Below are 20,234 nucleotides of genomic sequence, written 5' to 3' on the forward strand. Positions count from 1 at the left end.
GCTGACAAGGCACATACCCACGTGGGGATTGGCCAGGAATCTCCTCGTCTTCCTTGGCAACGGGGGGAGATGGGCGCGCGCTGCCTGGCCGCTGACATGGCTCATACCCACGTGGGGGATTGGCCAAGAATCGGGCGTGAGAAGGGCTAATGCACCCGCTTAAAGGAGTACTGACACGAAATTTCAAAGCTGAGATCCGCTCTAGCAATCAAGTACAACGACAACAGAAATAGGTGTCTGTGAATAAATGCATCTTTCTTTCTTTGTAGTTGTGTGTGTGTGTGTGATCTCTCTTTCGCGAACATTACCGAACCGCGCAAATTCAACTCGTGCATTCGCACTTTCACATTCTTCCCCTCGGGGAAATGCTGGATAATTTTTTTTTATTTCCATTGCTCCATTTAGGCATGCTCGAAACTCAGTCCAAACTCAGACGACAACCAATCTGTCACGAGAAAGCTTCGGGTTGAACCATCGCCCTCTTTAGAGGGAGGGGCGCATGATTTATTTTAGTCTTTCGTGGCTGAAATGGATGAGTGCGTTACTGAAGGCTAGTTATTTCAAATTAAACAAAAGCCTATATCGTCTCCATGATTTCATTAGGCGAGAGGGTCGTTGAGGTATAGGAAGGAAAAAAGATTGAGATACCCTGTGAAAGAAAGCGCGAGGGGTTAAGGAAAGTCGGCAGCAGTTGCAGGGAAGGGCGACGTTTTTTTTGTTTTTGTTTTTTTTTCATGCGAAAGTACGTCGGATGGGAGCCTCTCGATAAGAGCTCCTGTGCTGAAGTAGACGATGAGGAAATATGTCGTCTGCCTAATTTTTATAGTCACAGACGCAAAAGAAAACCGTGGCGGAATAGCAATGCGGGCGATTCGTGACGAAACAGAAGTCACCGCCGCGTACGAAATGACATCCAAAGCCGAGTTTACGACTTCGCCGGGCACCGCCGCAACGCACGGTAAATGCAAGCCGTTTTATTTTATTTTATTTTTATCTCTTTTTTTTGCGATGCACGGTGCTCGGTTATTACCGTTTGCGAACGAAACGTTGGGCGTTGTCGGTATAAACGCAGCCTTGCATTAGATCAGAGGCGGCGACTTCTATACGTAAGAACCAGCAAAAACCGAGTGTCTTGCATGGTTTGATATCGAGGGTTGCTCTTTCGTTCTTTTTTTTTTTTGTCCTTTCTGTCTACTGAAGCTGTCTGAATCGAAATATGTTTTGCGGGATCCAAGAGCTGGCGCCAATTGGTGAGCAAGAACTGTTTTTAAAAACAGAGCTGCGCCAAGCCCAAGACACGTGTTTTAAGAGAGGACCGAGTAGGCCTTAAACTGGCTACAAATATCGTCTTTGAGAGGGGAGAGAAGTTACGTGCATATTCGATCCTTTTGAAGCTCCCTTCGATGCTGCGAGAATCATGAAGTTGTAAACGTGCAGAAGATGTGTTGTTACGTACGGAGTTGGCAGCTCTCAATAAACCGCTGGGGTGTTATCCTGTTAAGTAGCCGACCGTTTTTTCGGGCTCCGAAAATTCGGGCTTGCTCGATATTCCGGACTTTCCCGAGGAACCGCCATTTGTCCTATAGGAGTAACGTATATGAACAACGGATATTTCGGTCAAAACATACCAAACGTGCGATTTTCCGGGCAAACTTTTGCGCGACAGAGCCACGGTGCGATTTCAGGACGACGCCATTTTGAATCCTTATAAGCCACCTGGCTAGCTTCGCATTGGATGGGGATTGGCTTGACTTACGCCGGGGTAACAACCATTGATGTGAGAGGCCATAATTTTGCATGTAGTCTGCGGCGGAAGCAATCTCCAAAGCCGGAAAGACGTCATGAGTGCACCAGCTTTTTTTTAGACATTACTTTCTTGTGTGCGCGAAGTTAACGGACGACGATATCGTGCACAAGTGACCGCGCTGCCGCAGAGCGACGCTGACTTCGAAAAACGAGCTCCTGACCGACCGCGACCGTCAACGCAATACAGTGCCAACGCTATGGCGTTGTTGTCCAATGTTTAGAAGAAAACGCGACGCTTGCAGAGTATGCAAGCAGGCGTTCTCACACAAAGGAGGAATTTAAGGCAAGGAACATTCGCGACTCCTTCAGCTCGAGTTCAATGAAATAAAGTTCGTTTTCGCAGACTCGCGGATATTTCGGACGGCTCTTGTATTCGGACTATTTTTCCTCCCCTTCAGGTCCGAAAAATGGGTCGGCTACTCTATTCGGCGGCAGTAATTGTCGAGTGGCACAGCGTAGATGAGGTATCAGTAATAAGTCCGCAGAATCATACCTCTACTGAAGCGAAACAAGGTACTGTATTCGATTGCATCTTACCCGCTTTGCGGAAGGATATTGACGGTCTTGCCTCGCACCAACATGCTTCGTAGCTTCGGCCCGCAAAGAGGCAGGCGTAGTTTTACTTTTAAGCGTAAATTACTATATGCCGTATGCCTTCCTAATTCTGGGAATTCATGCCATTTAAAAATAACGAGTATTCGATAAGGCAATGTTTTTTTTTTAGGTGGCGGGAAGGGAATACAATAAACCGATATTGTGACAAAATCGCTTTATGCGAAACCTCGCTTTATTTGAAGCGTTATATGTTTCCAACTGCGGTGCATTGTGGGTAAATAATCTCCGCTTCTAGCGAAGTATCAGCTATAATGAAGCCAGTTTCCTTCCCCGAGGGCTTCGTTGTAAGAAGGGCTCACTGCGAGACCTGCATATCGGAACGTGCTGCTGGCGTTCGTATACGAGCTCGCTCGAGGCCTGTTTAGCACCTACTGGTGCTAAACCTGCCCTGGTGCTAAACCTGGTGCTAAACCTGCCCTGCCCGCTGTTTAGCGCGGGCAGGGACATCTGAAATGGTATACCAGTACTCCTCACCAGTCACCTACGCTTCCAAGACTTCAGTGTAAAAGAAACCCAAGGTCCAGGCTCATTCTGGCCGATTCCGGTCCCTACGCGCCAACACGGCCAGCAACCTGAAGACATCCCAAAGACGTCCCAAAGACATCCCAAATAGGACACCCCAAAGACGTTCCAAAGACATCCCAAGTAGTCGAAAAATGTTGCTGTATAGCAGTGCTACGCATTTAACGCATTTTAGCGGAAACCTCAACACTGACCGCACTTCGCGGCACGACCGAAAGAACAATGATTGGGCCTCCGCATAGGTGGCATTCAGTTGTTTGGAAGTGTAAAAAAGCAAGCGACAAGATCAGGGAGATACACATGGTGTCCCTTGTTTTCTGCAGCGCTATTAAATATTTGAAAGTATGTCTCGCACAAACGACCACTTTAGGTAAGTTTTGGACGCGGGATCGATTCCCGGCCGCGGCGGCCGCTTTTCTGATGGAGGCGAAAAGCGAAAACGCCGATGTGTTCGAGATTTCAGCGCACGTTAAAAATGCCCAGGTGGTCAAAAATTAATCCAGAGCCCTCCACTACGGCGCGCCTCATCGCCTGTGTAGCGTCGGCGCGTTAAACCTCCAAAATCAATCAAATCAATTATCTAAGTTTTCGTGATTCAACCATGGAGAAATATCAAGGTCCTCCCACAGATAAGCGGGCCACCTCCGCCCATCCACCGTCTTTCCCTTACCACCGCCGGTTCACACCTTATCCCTTATCCTTATTTTTTTTCTAGTAAAGCTTTATACATCTTCAATCGCTGCAACTGCGTGCAGTTTTTATCGAGCGGTATTCTAAGTGGCCCTCCAGTTTTGCTAAATGATATTCCAGTGATGTCTGCTCTCACCCGCAAACCTGCATTCTTCGCGCGGCCAGGAGGTGTTCACGGCATGGCGAGAGCGATAGCGATCTGTGCAGGGCGCGCTTGAAGTACTGAGCGAGTAAGGTGGTTACTGTGCGTTTTGTTCCGACATCTCTGATACGCTCTCCAGCGCTGTTTGTCTGAATGCGTTGGGCATGTGCTTATTCCCACCGTGAAATTACCGTCGCTGAGCGCGAACGCCTTTCGGAAGCAGGAAGGCAGAACGCCATACGCTGTCTTGCTTGCTCGCTTGCTCGCTTGCTCGCTCGTTTGTTCATTCCAAGCCGTGCACTGCAAATAAAGTTAGCTGGCTATGCCGAACAGTGCTGCATGATGTTTGTGCGATTAAGGTTTGCTTGCAAAGAAGAGTGATGATCTTTCGTTGTTGTCTGCCCTTCATGCACAAGCGTATATGCAAACAAAGTTATAGTTAAAGGCAAGGGAATAACCCACGAGGGATGAAGCAACAGCAGCATTGCCGAATGTAAGGGGCGCGTTGCTTTTCTAGTTTCGCAACAACAACGTTCGAATTAGTCAACATGTGCCACCGCTCGCGTCTGTGCTTACATTTTGCTACGTAACATCGCCTGAAGACGTTTACAGGTAATAGAAGGACCCTGCCCTTGACCCGCTGCGTCTTATTACGGTCAAATATAATTGCTTGACGCCTTCGACGCCGTCTTAATAAAGCACCCTGCGCTGCGCCTAAGCTGATTGCAGACGTTGCGTAACATCTCCCGGTAATATCGTCTGCTATGGCAGGCCCGTCGCAGACGACCGTCCTTCTTTTGAGCTCCTGCGCCGCCATGCCGCGGCGCAATTTATTATTTCGTGCTCTCAAGTTCACCAGGCCACGTTGAGCCCGGCGCGGTAATGCTCCGTCGCCGAGGCTCCGTCCGGTTCCCGCTGGCGCAAATTAGGGGATTTTTTAGAGCGCTCTTGTCTTTGACGCTGGATGTTTTCATGCGTTCCCCGCTGGGGCCTTAGCCGGAGGAAAAGCACGAGCGAGCGGCGTGACGTAGGCGCGCACGCGCGACCTGATTGGCAGTTTGGTGTCGTCTGTCAGACGTTTCCTCCTGGCGCGCGTGGCGTCTCACTCCGACAATCGTCTGCTCCGAGACCGCAGACGATCGGTTCGTCTGCTATACGTGTGCTCCAATTGATCCCTATCGCGGGAGGATTTTCTTTTGCGTGTTCTTTCTGCGTTTGACTTTTGTACTGTACGGCTTTAGCGCCAAGTTCTTCGGGCGTGTATACGTTTTATGCTTTCTCGCTCACCCCTGAATCTCTTTGTTTTTAGGATGGCACACGGCAGAGATGTAACCCGATCAGCCTTTAGGGCCCCTCCTGCTTATTCGCGCGAAATCCCCTGCTTAGTACTCTACACTCTACATCTACCCACAGGCGGATTCAGAGCAGTCATCAGCAGTTTTTTTTTTTCTTTCTCTTATTCGCCCTCCAATTTATCATCTCCCCCTTTCGGACGCGTATACCTATTATTCGTAAACGTCCCTTTTTCCTTGTGCCGTCTTCCCCGAGGCGATCGCTTTGTATTCAGTCAGCCGGTCGGGCATAAAAGAAGTATTGCCCGAACGAGAGCCTTAAATTGAGCGTATTCTTTCCTTTTTTTATTTTTGATAGGTTTCATGTCCGCTCCCAAGTTAATTGCCTTTACGGCGTATCCTCCGATGGGAAGTCGATTTCGGAAAAACGGTGATGTAAGGAGTTTCCGTAACGACCTGCTCAGTCGGCGTTACGCTTGGGGCTTTTCCTTCCGTCTTTGCAACCCCTAAATGGCGGAAATATGGGACAAAAGGTGGGGACAAAATAACGTATTCTCTATTTTTTAGAGAAGGGCTTAAAACTGCAAAGCATAGTTATTAGAGCTGCCTTGTATTCGACTCGACTGCCGCACAATGCCTGTAGGCTTGTCTTTAACGGCCCCCGTTTCATTAAACGTGTTTTTGACTTTCAAAATTGCAGTACCTTAAGCAATGGGATGAAATCTGTGTTACGCCACACGGAAATAATCACTGCGTATTAATGTTCAAAATGCACCAAAAGTGGCCGTTACCACCGCAATGGCTTGGAGGCTATAAGGCGTTGTGCTTTGGTGCGTGAAACATCCCAAAACATATTTTTTAAACAATAGAGGTTCCTAAAATGTATGTTTTGAGGTTTCATGCGCACGGAACAAGGATAAACAGCGAGAAATGAGTGATTATCAGTACGTTTGCTGCCCACCTCATGCAAAGGTGGTTACATTCCCCCACGACAGACTGAGTCAGGCAGCCCCTATAAACTCTACTATAACATAATTTGCAAGGCATAAAAACAGGAATAATTCTACGAAGTCAAATTATTCCTGCAGCAGTAAAAAAAAAAAGAGTCCCTGTTGTGCTGATAAGTGCATAAGACCACTCCCCTGTGACACAGTAGACAGATGCGGAAATTTCGCTGCAAAGAGACGTCTTGGGTGGCACCATGCTTTTTAAAGCCAATGTTTCGTCTCCAGGCCAGCTTTTAACCTTTTCATGGGGCCCGAGTTTTCAACGAAATGTTTTGAGCATGTAGATACCAGCGTGTTGAGGTTAGTGCAGGTCTTTTTTAGTTCGTAGCATTCTTTACCGATTACCCGCACAGCCAGGACCGTGTAACGCCCTGCATTTCAACAAAAATACAGATATCGCGGAAGTTCCACCTGTAATCGCTATAATGGCAGAAATGGAGATAACTGGTCGCACGAAATTTTGAGAAACTAAGAAATAACATAAATATGAAAGAATAAGGAAAAAGGGCTATAGATGGTCGCACGAGATTTTGAAAAACTAAATCTAAGAAAAATATAAAATAATTACGGAAAATGGCCAACCGTGTAACGCCGTGCATTTCCACAATAATGAAGATTTCGCGAAAGTCTCACCAGTAATCGTTATAATAGCTTAACTGGTGATAATTGGTCCGACAGGATTTAGAAAAAAAATTGGCTGGAGAAAACTCACACTCAAGACAGGCGGCATAAGAATGCTACGCATTAGTAGATAATTATATGAATTTCTGCATAATTTTTTAGTCTTTCAATAAACCGAAATTCTCCCCCACCCCACCCCCCCACCCCCGGTTAAATTATAGGCGGTGTCTAGACCGCCGTTCGACGGCGCTACAGCTCAGCGACGCAGCCATTGCTGTAGTGCCGCCCTACGACAAGCCAACTTCTAATACTAGGTTGCCGCAGTGCACAGCGTCTGCCTTTCCGGTGTAGAAATTCCGTGTCGGTTTACCGATACCAAGGGCGGCGGTGGTGTTGGTGCCAGAAGAAACCACGAGCTCGGCTCTGGCCTCCTTTATAAGATGATCTTCATTTGAATTATAGTTTCCATAGCTTAGATTAGTACTCAGTGCTTTGAATGATTGCTTTCTGTAGTAGGCATTAGGTTAGGTTAAGGAGAGCCAGGCACGGTATATTTCTTTTTTTGAAACACCGGTGGACGTCACTTTAGTGGAGTGCTTATAGTACCGTCGGGTGGAATTCTAGACACAGCCAAAATTATACGGTGGATAGAATAGCGGTATCATCACGTAGTGTCCTCCTCAGAATCAACTTCCTGCTCTTCTGTGGTGTCGGTCTATTATTTCTGGTTGCTGGTGACGAGCCGTGTATTTCGTGACGCAATGCTTCTAACGCAATGCCGAACTTATTTATTTTTAATGGTGAAAGCCATTACCCGGATCTAAAGGCAGCTTACGGAGATGCTATTTCTGGGTTTGTCGCAACCGGACTGACCTCGGTGAAGACCATTGAGTCAGTCAACAGCGGGAGGGGCAGGGACAGGCTGCTCACCAACCGGAATATTGCCTAACATTAGAAATGCGCCCGTGTTTTTTATACCGTGGCACTCGGCGCATTCGGCAGGTTTCACTTCAACGCTTTGCCACACCCTACCCAGCCCCATCGCACCTTTCGAGACACGTACTCAGAAACACCCAAATGTTTCGGAATATTCCTTCTCCTCTCACGTACATCGGGTGAGCTTGACGCCCCAAACCCCGCCCAATAACCACGCGCAGAGCCATAGCACTAGTAATAAGCAATTAAAGGCCGGCTTGCTTAGCCACTTCAATAAATCATCATGCTTGCGGAGCACGCCTTGAAGGCGCGCGGGCTCTGGCCGCCGTATGGCCGGAAGGGGTCGACACCATTCTCCAAGGAATCAACGTTTTAACAGCAAAGCTGGTTAGAAATTCCTTGATTCTGGAGTTTCACAATACTCAGTATAACAGTAAGAAAAGAAATCATCGGCGCCGGCAGGATTCGAGCCTGTGTCTGCTAGATCAACGGAGTTGAGGTCAGTATCCTTACCCACTCGGCTACGACCGTGAGTTAGTACCCGAGAGTCAAACGGCTTACACACCTGGCTGTGACTTTGGGGAAATGAATCACGCCACCGGCTCGACAGAGAACACTTGATAGGGTACACGATGCACCTGCGAGCGCCTAGTTTGAGTATGACCGTTCCGTTAGTTCGTTCTGCTTCGATTTGCTTCATCTGCACCATTTTAGAAACAATGATGGGATAGCGAAGAAGAAGCAGATCGGCTGCAATCGTGGGCTTAAACCGTCGTAATGGTCGTCAAGGCTGCGTACAGCTTCGCTACCTTCAAGTCTTACGCGTTACGGTTAGCTTCCGCCATTTTTTAGGCAACCATTGACGAAAAGAGACAAGTACTGTAGAACGTTTGTGTCGCTTGGATGATGTGGGCGAGAAAGCGAGCGACTGGGTGGGGTTACTCAATGTCCGCGTAATTATGCGCTGCTTACTATTTACTGAGCACAATGCTTATAATTAGGACACAATTTCGTTCCTTTCTGTTCACAATCTAGACCTTCCATTCGTTTTCGGTAGTCCAAATTCTGGCCAATTTCGGAACGTAGGAGTCGCAATGTTGGCGCCGGCATCCGCTTCTGCGGGGGAAGCTAGTGGCGTATTGAGGCGTCCGAATTCTTGGCTGGCCACCGTGTCTGCTCACCAACGTTAGACGGCGACAAGGGAGAACGAACCTCACTGAACAAGCACGGTACTTGCTGACATCACGTATACTTCCTTTTAAAGCAAAGCTTTACTACTTTCGTCCAGCGGCTTCGCGGTGGATGCGGAAGTTAACCTTTGGACCGGAGACACACCCCCAGCGACGCACTCATCGAAGCGCATCGCGTGATTCGCCGGGCCCGCTGTCGGCGCTGCGCACAAGGCCCGTTTTCAGTCGTTCTGCGCAGCACAATCGGCGGCCGACGCCGCCGCTGCGGCCGATCAAATCATCGGCAGCCGACCACCCCCGCAGCCTCCCACGAATGACCCGCTGGGTCGTCTCGGGCTACGTGACTCGTCTCGCTCCCGGCGAAGAGGAACGGCGCGTTCGCCGTGAATGAACGCCGCATTCGCCGGGCCTCCTCCTGTGAGCGTTGCACGGGACCGAACGGCTTTGAGACGTGATGGGCAATACAGCTATATCAAAGGTTAACCAAGCGAAACCAAGACTCAACTAGACTAAGCCAAGCTTTTGCTTTACATACGCAAGATTAGCTGAGTTAAGCCGCACCCGTTTTGTTTTCGCCGTCGCACGGCCGCTCGATCGAACGACCGTGGCCGTGGTATCGCTGTCGGCGAGTCTATTGAAGCGTCTCCTCTTTTCTGAAATCCAGTCAGTGCTCCCGAGTCTAGCTTCAAGCGGGCGCTCGCTGGCTGCGCCGTCGCCGTCTCCGGCTAGCGGTGACGTCCTTTGACAGACGATTCACGGGCACGGTTGATATCGGGAGGCTAGAACCCGCGGAAAATAGCTCCATAAGCCTACTAGTATACTCTCCCGTTAATAAAGCTTACCTGACCTGACCTGATCTGACCTGACCTGGCTTTCTAGCCTTCGAAAAGGTTGGCGCGCTCTCGGAGAAGGAAGCCATACGAGGAGCAGTTGGAGAAGGAAGAAGGCCCGAATCTGGCTTCGTCGCTGCTAGCTCGCAATCCTCACGTGTAGGAGGTCTCGCTCCTCGACACAGCAGCAAAGACGGCGTCGCCAGCTTGAAACACCTCGGGGCGTCGACCTGCTAGGGCACTCGTTTATGCTTTGATGTCCAAAGTTTCTCCGGAGCAACAACTCAAGAAATATTTTTTTTCCCTCTCGCACTCGGGGATTTTTTTTTCGGCATTTAACACCATCTGTTGACAGACAAAAGTTACAGGACCTTCAAAAATTATAAGGAGAGAGAAGCACGTACTTTTGTGTGCCAAAAAAAAGTCTTGTTTATGCGTGCCAACTCGCATCGAGCCCTGGGGCGCATTGGGGTAGTGACATTTTTTGCGATAGTATTCCCGTTGGCATAAAAATAACCTATTTACAGGTAGATAAGGGCACTTGCCTCTCGAAGGAAGGCAAGAAGGGAGCGGTGGTGCGGTCTCCATAGCCACCGGTGGAGGTCGGGGGTCTTCCAGGATGAAGGCCTGTGCCTCTCAGGTGTCGCCTTCTGGCTGAGTCCAGTGAAGGACCCGCCACACATTTAAGCGAAATTGTGCAATTTCGTCGTTATTACTAGTCATAGCAATACGAACTTTAGGTCATTGTCTTCACTTGAACCGTAAATCATGCTTATCAAGGTAGCTGTCTTGTTCAAGTGATTTATGGGCAGCCAGGGCTCAGTGTTTTCCAGTGCCCAGTGGGCCATTGTGTCCGTCCTAATAAACCATTTTTTTTCTGATTTCATATTTGTGATGTCGGAAATCCATTTAGATAATATAAATGTTTTCAAAACATTTGGTAAAAAATTAATGTTTTGGACATCAAAGGTTTTTAATGCGCCACTCGCCTGTAATGGTAACGCCAAAATGACTGCCATAGCAGCAGAGGACGGAAGGTGCCACAACAAATACGCTGTCGAAGCAGCCGCTCAACACTCCGGTCACTTAAAAGGTGTTCGCGTAGCGAACTGTCGTCGTTTGGAAAACAGCGCGCCAGAAATATTTGCGGACAGTCTCAAATGGGAACAGTGGAAAGAATTTGCCATACCCTCCTAGAGAAAGTTGAGAGATGCGCGAAAGCTACAAGTGCGCCCAACCTTCGCTGAAAGTGCCTCCAATCGATCGTCCGACCTTCGAAGGCCCGAATCGGAAGCGAAGAACGAACCCGTGCGACGATTTTTTGAGCCGCAAGTAAAAACACCTACGATCAATATAAATGTATACCGATACGCGGTTTATGAGATACAGGTATCCTATTGCACTCATTCTTCATGATCGATGTGTACAGTGTCTCATCTGAAACCGTTCCTTTTTCGCGATTTCCAAGTGACCGTTTTTGACACAATGGAAGCCCGGTCTCACGCACGCGCAGTGTGTCCAGAGATCTCACCAGACCTTTTCAGTCGACCAACTGGTCTATGGGGAAATGCATTAGTTCCTTGACTGGTCGCCTTCGGTACCACTAAGGAAGCGTTCGCTTCAATACATGCTCAGACCGCTTTCTCATACATTGAGCCCCCGTAAAGCCGTATTCACTACTACGCACATGGATTGTTGGGAAGACAATCTTTCAGGTGCCTTATAAGCAGTCCGGATCCAAGGTACGTAGTCCGGCTTCACTGCTATACACAAGTGCTTTGCTGAGAATACATTCTAGGGGCAGTGGGGGGAGTTAGATACAAAAAAATCCCCGCGTGTATGAAACTTCCGTGAGCTTTTAGGGCTCCCAAGGGGGAGGCCTTATTAAATAAGTTCGTAGCCCTTCAACTATAGCGTTCCTTGTAGCCTGTAGAGACGAGGCATCATACCCCAACTACAATTTGCTTTTTCAGTCACACCTGCAGGGCCGAGTTAAGCAAGTTTATAAGGATGTATCGCTAATATACATTCTTAGGAACTCTATCATTATTAAATATGCATCGTTGGGAAGTTCGACAGTATGACGTAGACGAACAAATAAAGAAAACAGGCACAGCGTTGAGCTTGACTTTTGAGTCGCCTTCTTAGTTGTCTTCACGCCATGTGATAAAACCGATAAGCCCTGCGATGAGGCGCTCAGTATCTGGCTTAATGTTTTCTAAAGCAAGAAAATGATGTTGAGAGTTGTGTTTTGCTAGCTACCATCCGGTGTTGAGCTGGACTGAGGTAAGTTATATACCCGGCAGTGCGTACAACAATAGGGCGTTCATTGCTGTCAAGCCCAGTAACCTATCCAGATAATGAAAAAGCTAATTTATTCGAATTCTGGCTTTGTTTCAAGTTTTTTCCGGTTCCAGTCCCAGCGAAGTTTTCTGCTACTGAAACCGCAAAAAACTTGGCTCTCTTTCGCTTAGCTCTTGGCTTTCCTTCACGGCTGGCTCTCCTTCACTGACGGAGAGCCAATCATCACCGCTTCTAACAAAGCGCCGCTTGGAACGAAGCAAATTTCCTGTGTTTGGAACCCCATTTACCGCAAACCCCCCTTTTTTTTTATAACGGGAGGAACTGTACCTCACACTCTGCTCCTCCCTTTTATTTTTTAATGCGATGCTAAACCGCCGGGATAGAACATCGTTGGGATCGACACGGATCCGTCGCATGCGAAGCCGCTTATCGGACACCAGCAAAATGTGCCGTGAACCTCACCTCGTCGTTCTCCGGCCGGGCCACCCTGCAACTTCCCCCGCGCCAACAAATTAGCCACCGGGGAAGCAAGGACAGCATCGCACGAGACCCACAAAGCCTCTCAAAGGCTACCGGACCACCAAAACAAAAACCGGCTCCACAGCGTCCGGCTCGCGCCAAAGCCGCATCAAACGGAACGAAAACTCGCACGCAACGCCCGCGCACGGCCTCTCCTCCGCTCTCCCCTTCCCGAACGAAACGCCGCGTTCCCGATCGAAATTCAAGCGGTGGAGGAGCCCCTTCGCTGGGCAAACCAAACTCGGAGATCCAAAGATGACTGCCCTTCATTCCACGCTTATTTTTTCTTCCCGCGTCAGCGCGCAAGGTAGGGCTCGGACACAATCGTTTGGGGCCATCGGCTCTGGCGTCGAGCCGACCCGAATCTTACGCTGCTCGGCCATCGTATATACTGCGCGCCGCAGAGTCCACATATACGCAGACCACACACACATGCTTCTTGTTTCTTCTTACCTGCCGGCGCACAGCGGACGTGACAGGTTACTCGGCCTTTGATCCCTCCCTTCTGTACGCCGCGATCCCGGCAAAACTGTATCAAGTTCAACTTTCGGGACGAAACTCGCTTCGATCGCAGCTGCCGTGCGCTCTCTTTCCTTCTTGGTCCGCTTTGCGACGGGTTCCAGTTTCAAAGCCGCTCGCTTCGGCACGATTACTCCCGTTTAATGTTTTTGTACTGTTGCCGCTTCTTACACGCGACGTCAGAGTCGCCCTACCTTCTTCCTTTCACCGCTGTTCTTTGTGAAGGTACTTTTTAATGTTTTTTGCGTGTCGGTAGAGCGAAGGCTTCGAGGTGATGTCCCCGGCAGAATAATGGCTATGCGCGCACGACGAATAAGCTTCACTAACGAAGAAAACGGGTTGGGCTTCGCGTTCGGCGCGTCGCGATTTGCAAGCGCGATAAGGTGACACCAATTTCGGACGTTTCGCGCTTCTGGTCTGGCAACCCTGCGCGCGCGCGCGCGTTCTCTGCCCTCTGGCGGCGCCTTCTCTCCCGGTTTTCGAGCAGACGGATAGGGCAGGCGCGCTAGCAGACGATTCTCGGCAAGCCGCGCGTTTGCATGCGTGCGACGCTTTGATTCGGGAAGCTGACGGCTTCGTCGAGACGCCGGGAGCTTTAGGCGTCTAGCGGTTTCCTAAACGTTCAAGAAGGACTCCCGTTTAGGACGGTGAACTCGCTTCTAGGTGTTCCCATGCGTCGGCCGCGTCTTCTTCGGACTCGTTGTTGACTTCGTGTCGGGGAAATACGGTTCTTCTCAACGGCCTCCTCCTCAAGCTGTCTTCGAGCAGTGAGACTATTGAAAGTTCGTCTGGTGTGAACTGTGCTTGTGTTGTGATGACCGTAGTTGTGGTTCGAGGAAGAAGGAGGATTTGACGGGACAACGTATTGGTTTAGTGGCGTTCCGCAGCGGCGTTTGGATACCTGAAGAAGCTGAACCTACAGGTTGGTGGACGCTTACGCATCTGTTGATCGCGAATTTGGAGCAGATAGAGGAAAATTCAGTCAGGCCCTTTTTTTAACTATTTCAAAAGGTTACGCAAGATACGATGCGCGGCCTTCAAACTCAAGGACCTACAGTTTAAGAGACTAACCCGAGGGAGTTCTTATTCCAGGATTAGCAATCGTCGTTGTTTTAACTACTTGCAATAGATAGTCCCAGACGTGGTTCAAGCGAGGGGCCAGGAGGAGTGGGGGGGTCTAGCACATCGCACGGCCTTTTGCGCAAAGAGAGGGATCTTTTTGGCCGCGTTGAATTTGAGCCAAAATCTGGAATTGCATAAAAAAGTCATTAGCCATGCAAGGTTATTTCTTGATTCCTTGAGAGACGTTTGCCAACAGTCATTTTACAAGGATGCGATGAAGATTTGTTGTTATGCCTTTATAAACAAGTTATAGAATTTGTTTGGCCAAGTCTTAGCGCTGTATACGAAATGTGAAATTTGTGCGTAATGGTGACTACATCCCCAGTTTAAAAGGTGCGTCTAGATGTGTGCAAAGAATGGACGTGTAGTACGATGCGCTTGCCTTATCTGCTGGTAAACGCTGAAATCAAGATAAATACCAATTAAGAAGGCAGAGGTTCAACCACCGAAAGAAACAATTGACTCAGCCCAAGGAAAAATAGGACGAACTGATCGCAAATGAACGATACATAGAACGATTGTGATGACAATTGCTGGATACAGGTGACGGGTTTGACCGCTCTTACGTTTGTCCGATGTAGGTCGTATCAGTGACAATATGTACGTTTACGTCTTGACACAAAATATTAATCTCATCGTATTTCTAAATGCACGTCTGATTATACTTCTCGTACAAATGGAGAAATCAACCCCAAAGCGTGTTGCATAAAATTCTTCCTATATGACAGAGTGACCATCTTGTTACGCATGAAATATAGAAATTCTTTCTTCAAATTTTACTTAATTGACCTGAAACGTTTTGCGTGATGGCCACTACTCTGATTTTGCGCGATCATCCACTTGTCACGTGTCTCACGGAGTTATATTGACTTTACATGCCTTGTGGAGTCCTTTATGTTTTCGTGGTAGACAGGATATCTTATACACCGCAGTTGAGGGTTTTAGATGCTATAACTAATCACAAAATATTCAAGTATTCGAGAATGTCACCATTCAGTGAGGTGGAACTTAATGAAATATTTCGTGTTCATATAAAAGCACCCTGAGCAGCTTTTTGCGATCCCCTCACCCTAAACAACTGTTAAATGCTCCGTCTATTTTGAGAGTTACTGTTAGTTCTGAAGTTCATTATCTCCTCAATCCACTACATAAAGCCATCTGTGGTTCTTACTAACGACCACTCGGGTACGAACGTCACTTTCTTAACTGCTGTAAATGCATTAGTAAAAGGGACAACCACAGCGACGTCATTTTTTTCGCTACTTCGAAGGCTATCTGACACGAAAAAAGCAGGCTTGAAAAGCCCTAAACTTCTTCTTTAGTAGCTCGCAGTGTCGGTTCAAAGCGAGGCTTGCTTCGATTCCCTTTCCTGATTACTGACCTCCGTTTCAGTGCCTTCTATTTCCTCGTCGTTTCTTTTTTTGGGTTCCCAATAGCCGCGGGACAAATTGCGAGAAAGACGCTTTCTTGCCCTTCGTACCTGACGTCACCGATTTCCGGCGTCCTCTATTGGCCGCTGGCGACACGCGTCCTTGACGCGAAAACCTCGGCCACCCTCGTTAGTATGCGCGCACATATACGATCGCGCCTAAGAGGGTCTCTTTATTTCGTGCTGTTGTTTCGGTGTCAACGCGATTGGCCGCTTGATCATGACCGCTGCAGCACGTTTGCGAAATCCGGGACAGAGGAGAGGTCGCCGCCATCTTTATTTTCTGTTTTACCTGTCCTTTGCTTCTGCTAGTTGGCGCGGAGATATATCCTGTTTTACGATCTCCTACGCACCGCTGCCTCGCCGCAATGACAAACAGTCCGCCTTGTCTGCGCGTCTGATCTTGAACCCAATGTGTAAGCTTTTAGCGCGTGATTCCCCACGCGTGTACGGCGCAGCCGACGACGTGGCGATGAAGATGTCGAAGCCGTAGCCAAAGTCGGTCCCCACTACCAGACGATTTTATAAAGCAAGCGCGTCTACGGCGCAGCAGACGATGCGGAGAAGGTGTCGAAGTCGTAGCCAAGTTGTCAAGTCGGCACGCTGTAGCAGACGAGTGTAGAAGGCAAGCACGTCTACAACACAGCGTGCGATGCGATGAAGGAGATGAAGCTGTAGCCGAGTAATCAAGGCTATACGCTGAAGCAGGCGAGTCTAAAGGCAAGCGCGTTTACAGCACAGCAGGAGACGTGGCGGAGGTATCGAAGCCGTAGACAATTGCCAAAATCAACGAGTTTAGAAAGCAAGCACGTCTGCAACACAGCAGGAGTGCATTGGTGTGAAGCGCAAACTAACACGGAGACAAGAGAAGAGAACAAAAACATTGTCCCCGTGTTCGTTTGTGCTTCCCTCCAATGTTATGTATCACCAGCTCGCGCGAGCTTCCGCTCTGCCAGCAGGGGTTGCGGTGAAGAAGATGCCGAAGCCGTAGCCAAGTGCAAATGTCGATATGCTGAAGCAGACGAGGTTAGAAGGCAAGCACGTCTACAACACAGCAGTAGAGGGCGTGAAGAAGACTTCGAATCCGTATCCAAGTGCCAAATTCAATGCGCCTAAGCAGACAAGTTTTGAAGGCAATCAGGTCTACACTACAGCACGGGTGGCGGTGAAGAAGATGTCGAAGCCGTAGCTAAGTGCTGAAGCAGACGAGTTTAGAAGGCAAGCACGCGTACAACAACAGAGTAGGAGAGACGGTGAAGAAGACTTCGAATCCGTAGCCAGGCGCCAAATTCAATACGCCTAAGCAGACGAGTTTCTAAGGCAAGCAGGTGTACACTACAGCAGCAGAGTCGGCTAAGAAGATGTAGCCAAGTTCAAAAGTCGGTCCGCTGTAGTAGACCAGTTTATGACGCAAGTGCCATTTACGCTGTCTAGCGGACGACACAAGCAGTAAATAGGAGCTGGTGTACCTTCGCGGAGGCTTATTTCAGTGTTAGAAGTCTACCGATGCGTGCGACGTGAAAGCTAAACGACTTGTGGCGCAAGCTTTTCCGCTCCGTTGCTCTCGCCGGTTTTCTTCGGTTTCAAGCAAAGATTACACGCTGTTTACTTTTAGTTTCTTCTCGGCCATACCAAGGTGCAGCTTGCCGCGACTCACAAATTACGGCCCTTATCGCAGCCGAAACACCTGGACTGACTGTGTCCTGCTTCGAATTGGTGAATTCCTAATTAGAATAGACTCCAGTGCCCTTGAAAGCGTGCATCGAAATCAAATATGAACAGATTTTAAAAAAAAGCACGATGCTTTATTTGCGACCTCAGAATCAATTCCTAAAGTTAGTTTTTACTGCGCGGTAACTTATTTCTTATCATTGATGACTGCTGTGGGAGAAGACGGGTAAGTTACTTTCACTTATCTGAATACAAAAAATTCATTCGCCAGCAAGATGTAGCAAATCGTTGCGATAGAGTGCCGATGAGTGGAGTTGAAGAAAACGCTGACATATAACTGTAACGGCTACATTTTATACGAAAGATTGTAGGGAACTTCCTTTTAAAATACACGCAGAGTACGGATGGAACAGCAACACAAAAACAAGTGCTACCTAGCAACTGAGGTTGACTGCGTCAGAAGACAGCATGGAGGAGGCAGAACAAATAACGCGAAAAAAATAAACCGCCAGCTGTTCAGATTTGTTATAAGTGCGTAGGCACGGACTAACACTTGCCACGTGACGTCACCTTTTCGCACACGATGCGCTACAGCTCTGAGGTCCGCGCGCCAGCGCGGGGCCGCCTACGTCAACTTCCCCGACTGCGCAGGCGCGAAGTCCCGCTCCCGAAGCTTCGTCTATGACCGTGACTAGAAACTGATCCGGCCTGTTTGAGCTTCCTACCATTACACATAAAGCGTGACAACGGATGATAGGTCCAGAAAAAAGAATTTGGCCGCGTATCTGCTCCTTTCGTTGCAAATATCGTCAAAAGACGACGGTCTTTGTAGACATTTTTCAAGGAAACGCCCCCTTTGCTTTCCCGCTCACCTTTCATGCTGTTCCTGTAGCGTCGCACTCATCCCAAGGTAAACACATTAAAGGTTTGCTCAAGGCGATTTGAATTTACCGCGTTCCACTGCTACACGCCGGGTTCCTCGATGCCGGCGCTGCAGTACGGCAGATACGTGCGTGAATGGAGGCGGCCGACTGCAAGGTTTATAGAACCACGTGGCCGTGCTCCACGGGCGTTCCAAGCAGAACGGGGAACTTAGCTAGTGGAACCATTCGGTGCAGTTGCCGCGTGATTTTTCATATGCCGCCAGGGGGTGGCACGGGCAACGGCAGGCGGCGGTTTCCGCAGTAGATGTAGAATATCATTTGCTATTGAAAAGCCAAGCATCCATGAATTTTTTAACAAAGGAACACTGTAAATGTCCCTTGTGTACTAATTTCATGTCTTATATTTGCGTAATGTCTTGTTCATGTTCAACAAAGTTGACAAGTATGAACATATAAACCGGGCTTAGACGTTTACATTTGGCTGTGAGTATATAAGACTATTGCGCAATAGCGCTTTTACTTTGGCTGGATGGCTGAATCGAGTCACAGACAGGCAGACATACAGACAGACCAAAATTTCTGGGTTTAACTAGCCCAAGAAAGACTATCGTCTTTAAAATAAGCGCGCAGAGCACGCGCAAGGGGAACGAGTGTGCGGGCTCATTCCGGATGAAAAGGTCCATAGCTGACAGATATGGCGCAACCTGGCCTGAAACATTGTTTTGTCGTATCTAGTGCCTAGTGGCGTTGACACAGCAGTTTGCTGCTTATCTCCTTAGAACCTCCGCATTTCGTCGGCGTTTGCACGTTACCGATATTATTGTCCTCTTATCTGTTTATATCGCTCACGTCGTCTGCATGTGAAGTGCGCGCTTGTGTTGTACCTGTCTTCCAACCTCGAGCTGGACGACATTATTGCGTAATGGAGGCCTCGAGGAGCAGCTAACTTCTTTGGCGCACTGCCAATGGCTCTTTTATCTTCGCATCGTACATTAGCAAGCCTGCCTCCCATGCGTTATATATCTATGCGACATCTTTACGACTTATGCAGCCATCATATATTTACGCCTTGCCTGATAAGCGTGTCGTTCCCGTGTAAACAATGTGTTGTGTACCACTGTAAGTACACTTGCCAGTGCAATCACAAAACTCGTTCAGACACACAAAAAACGCGACACCCGTAGTCGTGATACGATCGTTTTCTTTCAAGCTTGTACACAACCTTATCAGCCTCTGTACATCTTACCTTGTGTATTCGGGTTTGATATCATAGCGACCATTCACGAACGATTGCGTACACACTTCACCTTCTCTTACACTGATTTGGCGTTCGGCTGGAACACTGAAGTGGATTTGCTCAATACCAGAGCCCAAGAATTCTACGTCGTTGCAATTCAACGATGTTGGCCTAGCGTGAAAGTTTGGGGTAGTCGGTACTCCATCGAAAGAAAAACCTTACAGCGCGGGAAAAAAGAACGAAGGACGACACAGACAAGAGCTACGTCCTGATGAAACGCATTGTGGTATTGAAGACGCAGTTGCAGGACTGCGCGGTGCACCGCGAGGGTGTGCCACAAGGGCGCGTTCTGTGCCCCCGCTCTTTCGTTTCACATTGCCCGCTCCCTGCGCCTCATCCTTCACCCGATGACCCCCGTATTTGCAGACGCATCCTCTTTTCCCAGCCCGTCTGATGGTATCATAACGAGCGTAATTATAATCCCCGCTGTCCACTTTACACACCTCATTGTTATCGCCCAGTTTTCCCCTCGCAAGACATCGGTTTCGTCCGCCCGTCTGAGTTTTAATTTTCCTCGCGCGGACGGCCTCCCACGCGTAGCAGCAAGTCAATCGCTCACGCGCCCACCTTCCCATCATCGGTCATCTCTCTCACGCCCTGAAAACGCCGCGCACGCTTATGCGAGTCCGTTTGTTCGTGCTCGCTAAAGCAACAAAATACGCGCACAGCCGCGGCTCCGGCTACGTCTTTGTCCTGGCCGTTAGCATTCAGCACGACAGCTAGCCTTTGCACGCCCCGTTCCATTTATAGAGCCGACAGCTCTTGATTGTCCGGCTGTCCGAACCTGTCTTCTCTCCGGCTCCCGAAGACCTTTCATTACGTTTTTTTTTCTCTCTCC

General features: G+C 48.8%; 1 protein-coding gene across 3 annotated transcripts in view; it reads left to right on the plus strand.

Annotated features, from left to right (window-relative positions):
• Positions 1–20,234, plus strand: part of LOC144162826 (uncharacterized) — a 136,573-nt gene that overhangs the window by 45,254 nt on the left and 71,085 nt on the right. For 2 of the 3 annotated variants that reach the window (XM_077693490.1, XM_077693492.1), the window contains exon 1: positions 13,490–13,915. The exons of the other annotated variant lie outside the window; for it this stretch is intronic. The gene's annotated coding sequence lies outside the window, so the exon portion shown is untranslated. Of the gene's footprint in view, positions 1–13,489; positions 13,916–20,234 lie in introns of those variants that run through there. 3 annotated transcript variants of the gene reach the window in all.

Source organism: Haemaphysalis longicornis, unplaced genomic scaffold (genome assembly GCF_048455015.1).
Source record: "Haemaphysalis longicornis isolate Haplotype H1 unplaced genomic scaffold, Haemaphysalis longicornis Haplotype H1 scaffold_12, whole genome shotgun sequence".
In the NCBI taxonomy this organism is placed as follows: domain Eukaryota; kingdom Metazoa; phylum Arthropoda; class Arachnida; order Ixodida; family Ixodidae; genus Haemaphysalis; species Haemaphysalis longicornis.